The following is a 9392-nucleotide window of genomic DNA, read 5'->3' on the forward strand; positions in this document are numbered from 1 at the left end:
TTGAGAATGAGAGTTCAGGGTTATCATGTTACAATTGTGCCACTGCGCTCCAGCCTTGGTGACAGAATAAGACCTTGTATCTGAAAAAAATTAATGAATTTAAATAAATAAATAACTTCACTCAAGGTGAAGTATAAAAAGAAAAAAGGAAGTTATCTTTTCATGAGAATCTATTTCCTTTGGAAAAAGCTACAAAAATCTACGCTTGTGTTTTCTTAGGTGGATGACTTGAGAAACATGGTCATGATTGTAAAGATCATAGTCAAGGTGAATAAATCTTACACTGAACTCACCCTGAGCCTCACATTACTACAGAAGAAAACAAATCTTCCTGATCCTGACAAATCTAAATTGAAGACTGCCTGCCTAGACAAATCCCAGCTTATCAATCAGGCGGCTGGGAGGAAGCTAATCCAAGCGCTGGACCCCTGCGCCCCAGCCTGCCTGGCATTCACTGCTCTCTCTTTTGCTCTATGCTTCTCTCCTCTGAGTACACAGGTTATTCAAATGGTGTGCCCATTTTAGACCAACAGACAACCCAAACAACCGGAAAAAAAAAAACAGTCAGAGGTGAGAAGAATGCTTACAGTGTTTATGAACAAAATTCAAGATGTTTTCCTCCCAACAATTTGCATTTGCTTGGAGCAAAAGAAACTGACCCTAAAGGATAAAAGGGAGGCAGAGGCTTGAAGTTAAACAGAGCTGGGTTTAAGCTCTGACTCGGCTCTGTGCTAGCTGTGCAACATTGGGGAAGTTACTTCATCTCCTCTGGCCTCAGCTTTCTCTTCTGTGTATTGGAGATAATCATACCTACCTGGGCATTATCTGAAGATTAAGTGAGAAAATGAAAGTCAAGAGTTTGGCACAGCTTGTCACATAGTGAGCACTCAATGTTTGAAAGTATTATTACTGAGAGAAAAGCAGTTCAATTCTGAGTTGAGATTCTGAAGGAAATTTGTATAATTGACCAAAGAACATCCTGGAATATGAGATTGTTCCAGAATGGCATGGGTAGGAATGTAAAAATGGATAGTTTTGTCCCTATTGCTAAATCATAGTTACACAGATGTACTGAAAGCTTTAGGTGAATTATATAATTTCTCTGGGTTTGGATATCAATGTCTTTAAACAGATAATATTTATACCTAATCCTAATGAACTCAGAGATCATGTAGCTTCGCCTTAGAGTAATGTCACATATCATAAGCACTGATTTCAACAGCCCAAAAGTTGTTGAAAAGATATCCTGGTTTTTGCTGGAATCCTGCAGACTTTATAGAGGATTTAATACTTGGTTTACAGCAATATTAAATCAACCTTTGCACTTTCCCATCCACTTAATTTACTCCCTGCAGCTGCTCCAAAGACTCTCCCTTCAAATACTATGAAAAACTAAACCCATCCTCCACCACCATCTCCATGTCATTCTTCCACTCTTTACCCCTCTCTTCTATCAGCATCTTATTAATTATCTCAATGTTTGGCCTCTCTCCCAGCAAGAAAGAATCCTTCTCCTTTGAAAGGGAGGAATACAAGGAAAGTTGAGGTGGCTATTACAGGTGTCCCTTTGTTGGGCTAGAAGTCTATGAACATTAAAAATGTTTATGCTCTCATAGCTGCCTCATAAGGTTGTTATGATTAAATGAGATAATGTATATAGAATTTAAGCAAAGTGCTTGAACATAGCAAGTGCTCAATAAATTGTATTTTTTATTACTATTACCTTTGGGCTGATGATGGTCCATGCTCAGCAAATAGTGTAAATCAGTAGAAGAAATAAGCAACAAAGTTAGAATACAGAGACCAGAGTTCAACCCTGTTCATAGATGTTGATCTTATGATCCTTATATTTGACATCTTATCTGTCTATACTATTGTACCTCCTTGCTCCTCCTTGTCTTAGCTGACTTCCTTAGAAATGACCCTTTGTTTTCCTGGGGAATCAATCAGGGTTTTAGCTTCCCTAGTCCTCCCTGTTGGTACTATCTAATTGTGACCCTTATCCTGGAATTCACAATATTTTACATTATATCAGCATATGTTAATAAAGATCTTTAGCCGTGAGTACTCTTTCATGATAGGCTCTGGATTATCCTGATGTAGGAGTAAGGAATATTTCCTACCAAATCATTTGGCTAGCCTCCTGATAATCTAAACTTCTGTTTTCCATGTTTAGCTGAGTAAGTAGTACAGAAAGTTCCAGGTTATTGCAATCTTAACTAGTATCCTCAAACAATGAGGTATTGATTCTGGTCTGCTTGCAGACAAACTTCAGAATAAACAAGTAGAATGTTTATTTATCTGCTGTGCTTTCCTCTGAGCATTTTCTGGTAATATTCTTGGGAACTGGTCTCATAGTAACTGATACACTTGATTGGAGAGACTCCCACCCGTTGCCTACACACATACTTTTAAAAATCAAGCTTCAATTTTGGTAAAGGTTTATTGATATTGTCCAGCTCTGACAGCCCCAGTTCTACTACAATACCTGTTCAAAGGTGAAATGGACTTAGTAATGCCTTCAACTTTCATTACTCAGCCAGATTGTGGAGTCTATCAATTATCCCAGCATTGACAGTCAGGTGAATTAATTGGTACATTTGACAAGGACAGCTATTACCCTATGTTGTTCTGACAGCTGGTTTTGATATCAGGAATTTGTCAACCTCCCCTTCACGGGAGCAATGGGAGGGATGGTTGAGTGAATCAAGAGAGGACATTCAGAATTTTCTTCCCACCCTCAGCAGCTGCAGCTAGCCCTCCTCCGAAATAGAATTGCTGACATTCTTAACCTGAGCATCCTAGCACGTGACAGACTTTCACGTACAGCAATCTATACCAAATGGGGCTGAAAAAATAATAACTAAAAAAACCAGAAAAGTTGGTAAAGTTATTAACACCAAACTGGGAATATTTTAGTAATGATTTTAGTGAGCTTCAGAGACTAGCTATACTCACCATACTCCACTTTCTTGGATTCATTCATCTGATATGAGTGGGTTTTTCATTTCCATCAGTAGATAAGGTGGCTTCAAGATGGTCATACGTGTAGCAAGTTGTAGTCAACTTTATCTGAGAAGATGTTCAAAACATAAAGGTGCAAACAATAAATATCTCTTAGGGTCCTTTTCAGCTTTATGATTCTTATGATTCAAAAACCATTTGTATTTTCTACAACCACTTTTTGGAATTATTATAGCCAAGTGACTTGGGCTAGTGAAAGAAAACATAACAAGACAAAAGAAGAAGCAGGATAACATAATGACTTTCTGTGTGATTTTGAAGAAGTTACAATCTTTCTATGGAATTCTACAACGTGCCTGTAAGATGGGGAAACTATCCATTCTACAGCTTTCAAATACAATTTTCCAAGATAAGGGAGGTAGTAAGACTGGGATAGAAATTTGAACTCTTTGGAAGACAAGCACAGTTAACCCAAGTCATTACTCTCACATTCCTCCTGGGTTTTTGCTGGGTGCAAAAGAAGAACCAAAGTGCTGATTTCATTGGGATGCTGTAAGGCCAGGTGTTAATCACGCTATGCTACAGTCATTTGCTATAACTAGTCTCAGACATTAATGCTGACCATGTGAGTTAACAACTCAGTAGGTCTGGGATTGTCCAGGGTTGAGCAAGAAGTGCTGAGCAGTAAATGTAATCCACAATCCATAAAATTAAGCCTGGTGGAGAAATGCCGTTCAAGGACATTTAAAACAGTTAAGCAAGAGGAAAAGCAAAACTGATGTTCAGTTACATTTTCTGGGTGGCATGTTGGGCTCATGGTGTGGAAGTGACCCTTTGAAAAGGTTAATGTCAAAGCAACTGCCTCCACCGTTAGTGAATCGCTGAGCCTTTCCCTCAGGACGTGATTAGGTCTTTGAGAAGCTTGTAGAGGTGTTTCTGGAAGCTGTCTGCTGTGGATTCCCTCTCAACTGCTGAACATGCTATGCTATTAATCTCACTTCTGAGCCCTCAGTTCCTCTTCGTAAAAAGATTGTTGTTTCTTGTTTTCTGCTCTCATTATTCCCATCTCTCTCGTCCCCCTCCCCAAGATTCTACTGTGAGAACAAAGTTGGAGACATAAGGAGGAGCATGAGAGTACGACAAATAGGTAGAAGCAGAGACTCTGCAGCATGATATCTCTGAAAGCTCATTAACACCCAGTCTTCCAAGCTTGAGCCTGGGAGACAATGGCCATATGTAATGACTGTGCAGCCTCTACTTAAGTAGCTCCACTGTCACGGAACTCATTGCTCCTTATAGCTTCCCTCTGCATCTTCGGAAGCCTCTGAATATAAAAATATATTTTTAAAGTGACCTGAAATCTGTCCTTCTGTAACTCCCATCATTAAAGTTCTAGCCTTCTGGTACTGTATAAAACAAATCTAACCATCTTTGCCTAACAGCACTTTGAAAATTGCTAACCCAGGCCTCATGAACAGGGATGAATTCAAGTTTTATGAGACCCAACATTTATACAATTTGAAAGGCTCTCTTTAAGAAAACTAATATAAAAGTAATTACAAAGTTAGGTGCAAAAGTAATTTTATTTTGAATAGAAAAACATAATAAAGTATAGATTTTAAAAAGCTAACAATAATCCAGACATCATAAAAGTCAGAAAAATAACATAATTTTATTAATTGCCCAATCTCTTTATTATTTTTATTTCCTGCATTTTTTGAATTAACTCTTATTTAACAATCATTTTGTAGTATTATTTTCTAAAGCAAAAATAAAAAGATAATTCAGTCTTGTCTTTACCATCAGAATTCTTTTTTTTTTTACTTTTGGTAGGTTAGAAAAGTTTTTTTAGCTACACCAGTTGTGATAAGTAATATGAATAAATTTTTAGGATTGTTGTCAAATTCGGGCAAGCCTCTACGTGTTTCTTTTATATGTGAGCTCTAAGATTTGGAAGAATTTTCCATAGACCAACTTCTGCCTCTAAACATTTCACATCTTGCTTCTCTACACTAGTCATAAACATCCAATGCCAGGCACTATATGACACTGGTAGTGCACACAGCTTCTGGTCTTGTATCTTCATGACACAGTTGAAGATGGGTGAGCCAGCCCAGTCAAGGAAAGAAATATTCCTGGAAGACATTTTTACCCCAGGACAGCTAAACCTACTTAACTGTGTACCGAAGTGAATGTAAACCACAAAGATATATCCTACTACACTCAAACTAAATGTATCTTCATCTCAAGTTCTCCCTAGCTGGAGCTGAAAATACCCATGGCTGCTCCATTGCCCTCTGAAACAAAAGGGCATGTGAAGGAGGGGGAACTCAAGTGGAAAGAGACAATAGTCTTAACCAGTTGTAGTGACAATATCTTACTTTTGAAATGCTATTAAAACTGGTGACCATGTGAACTTATTGTTGGCCTTCTCCCTAGGCCACAGGAGGGACCTGTGTAAATAAGAGGCCCTTAATCTTAAGCTTCGTTGTCTTCACAGAAATCTGCCTCTGCCTGTGAGTCCTTGAAACAAAAAAACAACCCACTTGGACAAAGAGACTCCAGTTCCCCTTACAATAAGTTGTAGGGGCTGGTGAGGAGTGAGAAAACCAGTAGCTTTGCATAGGATCAGGAAGTGAGCCAGTCAGGTGCCCTGTAATAGCTACAACATTTGGACGTGGCACAAAACACGATATGCATTTACTGGCAAATTGACTGATCCGCACTTTTGGGGCTGTTGTATTTTCTTCCAGTAAAAGTCCTTGCATCCTCAAGGCTTTAACTATGGAATGGAAAACTGGTGTTAAATTATGTCTTTTAAAGCCAGAATCAACCATGGTTTCAGGAATCAATATTACTTAGGAGGGAAAAATTTGTGTGCTAGTCACATAACATTTCCATTGAGCACATAACCATTTAGCTTCCTGTTTCTTGTCTATGGCATGAGAAGGGAAAGGCTATCTAGAAACTAGATACATTTAGATGAATAGATGATGTTACCTCTCTCCTTTTGCCCGTAATGTATCTTGGCTCATATTGTTTATTCATTTATTTATTTTAAAAAGAATGTATTCTACCTTCCCAACTCAGCTTCAAATTTCTCAGGGATAAGATTTTGTCGTATTCTTAAAAAATTATTTTTCTATCCTCAGCATTAATATACCCTGCATATGGCAGGCATCATACAACATTATTAATGGGAACTTTTTAATATATTTAAAGTACTCTATAGAGTTTAACAATTGAAACAAAAATTGATTTGTATCTTTTTCCTGTTCTCATACTGTTCCTCTTTTTTCCCTTTCTCCTCTTTCTTCCTCTATCCTTATGACTTAATTCATCACTCTGTCTTTTGTCCTCTTGTTTTCACCAAGTTCAGGGCTTTGGAAACAGAAAGAGTTTGACTCCTGGCTTTACCACTTACTGGCTGTGTGGCTTTGGGCAAGAGAGTTAACCATTTGAGCTAGAGTTCCTGCACCTACAAGATGGGGCTAATAAGAGATCTTCTCAAAATTGCTGTGTTCAGTTGATAAAAGAATACAGTGAGTCTCAACCCTTTTGGAACAGATGCTGTAATAATTTTATTGCAAATATTTTGCAAATACTTCCTTTGCTATCTTGACAGAAAATTCATAAATTATGTAACCTACATACACACATAATAAAAAATCCATATAATGCCCACTTGTGACATGAAGATATAAAAGAAATTTATAATGAAATAAATTTTAAATGCTGAGGCACAACTACACTAGATGATATAACTAAGTGATGTGATTTTGCACCTACATTTTTCACCATGTATGTGACAGGTACAAATGCAGACCAGCACGGGTATGTAGTATTAACACTCAAGTATCACAGAGCACAAAATAAAGTGCAGTCTTCCTTCAGCTTACATCATAGTTGCATTCCTAGAAAGTTATATGTATGTAAAAACTATGAATGTAAAAACTATGCAAAAAATACTTCGTAAGTAAAATGAATGCAGGTTCTAGGCCTAGATAGTCGCAAACAAGTTTTTACCTCCATAGCTGTTCCAGTGGGCCCTTTGAAATTCAGGTAGGATGCAGGATAATTCTTCCTCATGCAGAGCTGTTCCAGGCATTGCAGGTTATAGAGCATAATGCATTTTTGGTTCCAACTTGTATAGTTTTTTCCAACACCAGCTGGGTGTCCAACAATTCAATTCAATTCTGACACTATCTGGAATTAGTGCAGATGCCACAGGTTAAGGACTTAGTCCCACAAAACTGTCCCACTTCAGATGCCAGTGGCAAATCGGTTGCCCGAGCTACCCGGATGTCTGTTCAACCAACTACAAATATAGGGGTTGCCACCCTTCAAAATTCACTAGAACAACTTGTAGAAGTCAGGAAAGTACCATGATTCCTATTACAAGTTTATTATAAAGGATACATTCAGAAAGAGCCAAATGGAAGAGATGTGTAGGGCGAGGTTTGGGGTGGGAGAGAGGGAGGGGCGGAGCTTTCACTCTCTCTCTGGCCTGGCACACCTCCCTGCTGGTACATTGATGTGTCCACCAACCAGGAAGCTCTCTAAACCCTGTTGTTCAGACTTTCTTGGAGGTTTTATAATGTAGGCATGATTGATTAAATCACTGACTATTGGTGATTGAACTCAAATCTCTTAGTTTCTCTCTCTTTCCCAGAGGTTAGAGAGGGCTGGTGCAGGGGGTTGGGAGTAAGCTGAAAGTTCCAGCCCTCTAATCATGGTTTTGTCTTTGTGGTGACCAGCTCCCATCCTGAAGCTATCTAGCTCTGGCCCTTCACCCCAAGAAATATCTCATTAGCATACAAAAGATAATTATCACTCAGGAGACTAAGAGTTTTAGAAGCTATGTGCCAGAAACGGGAAAAAAGCAAAATATTTATTTTTATTATAAATACACCACCCCATAAATGGCAGCAGTACTCTTCCATTTTTATCACGACAAAAAAGTGGTTCCATAAATTTTCAAAATGCCATTTGGGGGTGGCATCCCCTTGACTGAGAGCCACTAAAATAATAAATCTCTGGGGTTCAGGCCTGTAATCTCAACACTTTGGGAGGCTGAGGCAGGACGATCGCTTGAGGCCAGGAGTTTGGGACCACCCTGGGGAAATGGAGAGATCCCCATCTCTACAAAAAATTTAAAAATTAGCTGGGCTTGGTATTGCATGTATCTGTAGTCCCAGCTCCTCGGGAGGCTGAGGTGGGAGGATCACTGGAGCCCAGGAGTTCAAGATTACCCTGAACTATGATCATGCCACTGCACCCCAGCCTGTGTGACAGAGGAAGACTATGTCAAGAATAATAATAATAATAATAATAATAATAATAATACAGTCTCTAAGTAGCTAGTGTAGTGCATAGATTATAGAATTGCAATCCAAATTAGCTGCTTTTCCTTTTTCCCTTCCTGTCTTTTCCCTCCCCATCCGTTGCATGTGCCCTGAAGCTCTGAGGAATTGCAAAAGGTAGAAAAACAACTATTTCCAAATCACTCCATTGGGGATAAAGCAATGAGAAAAACAAACATCAGTTAACTATATAAAAAAATATCTATTCCTATCCATGGACCCTTAGATATTCTTTCTGTCCTGCAAGACATCTGTACTCTATCAACGTATACACCCACCTGATTAACTTATTGGTAGATGGGAACTTCATCATGTTCAAATAATTTAGAAGAAGTAGCTGCCAAAGATTAAGGAAATAGTCTTCGTTGTGTTTGCTTTGAGTGGTATTGACATCAAAGGTGACATCAGACTTCCCTATGGGCTTCTGTTTAGTTTCACAGGGAAACTGAAAAGGAATTGCCTGTTAAAGGAAGAACACATTTGGCAACAGGAATTCTAGTGAGTACCTTTGTGGTACTGACAATAACCAGTGCCAGCTGATTCCTGGTTCAAAGGAGTATGTGTCCTTTGGGGAATGACCACAAAACTTTCAACTTGAGGTTGGGGGCAAGAAGGGGCTTTGGAGAGATAAGGTGATAATAAATTGAGTTAATTAGAATTCTTTCTGGAACTCATTTTGATGCTCTTATCTGCCAGCTCAGCGTGCGTTATGGATGTTAACTCCTTTATCCTCATAACTTTTCTCTGAATTCATTATAGAACAGAGACATGATAGTATTTCAAAAGACAAAGTATTTCAGAGAGCAAAAAGAACAATTGTGGTGAATGGGTGAAAATCTCTCAGATTCATTGTTCTTATGGAAGTGGTGGTGCCTTGATGAGATAATGTTGAGAAAAAAAAATCAGACACCTATCGAGGTTTTCATTAAATTATTACTTGGAATTTGATGTATTATGAATATAATAATAATAATAACGTGTCTCCTTAGTGCCATGTATTGAAACAAGCATTTCAAATCCTCATAGCAGTGCAAGGTAGGTTCTATCATCTCATTTTACAGATGA

Source organism: Pongo pygmaeus, chromosome 9 (assembly GCF_028885625.2).
Source record: "Pongo pygmaeus isolate AG05252 chromosome 9, NHGRI_mPonPyg2-v2.0_pri, whole genome shotgun sequence".
Classification (NCBI taxonomy): Eukaryota; Metazoa; Chordata; class Mammalia; order Primates; family Hominidae; genus Pongo; species Pongo pygmaeus.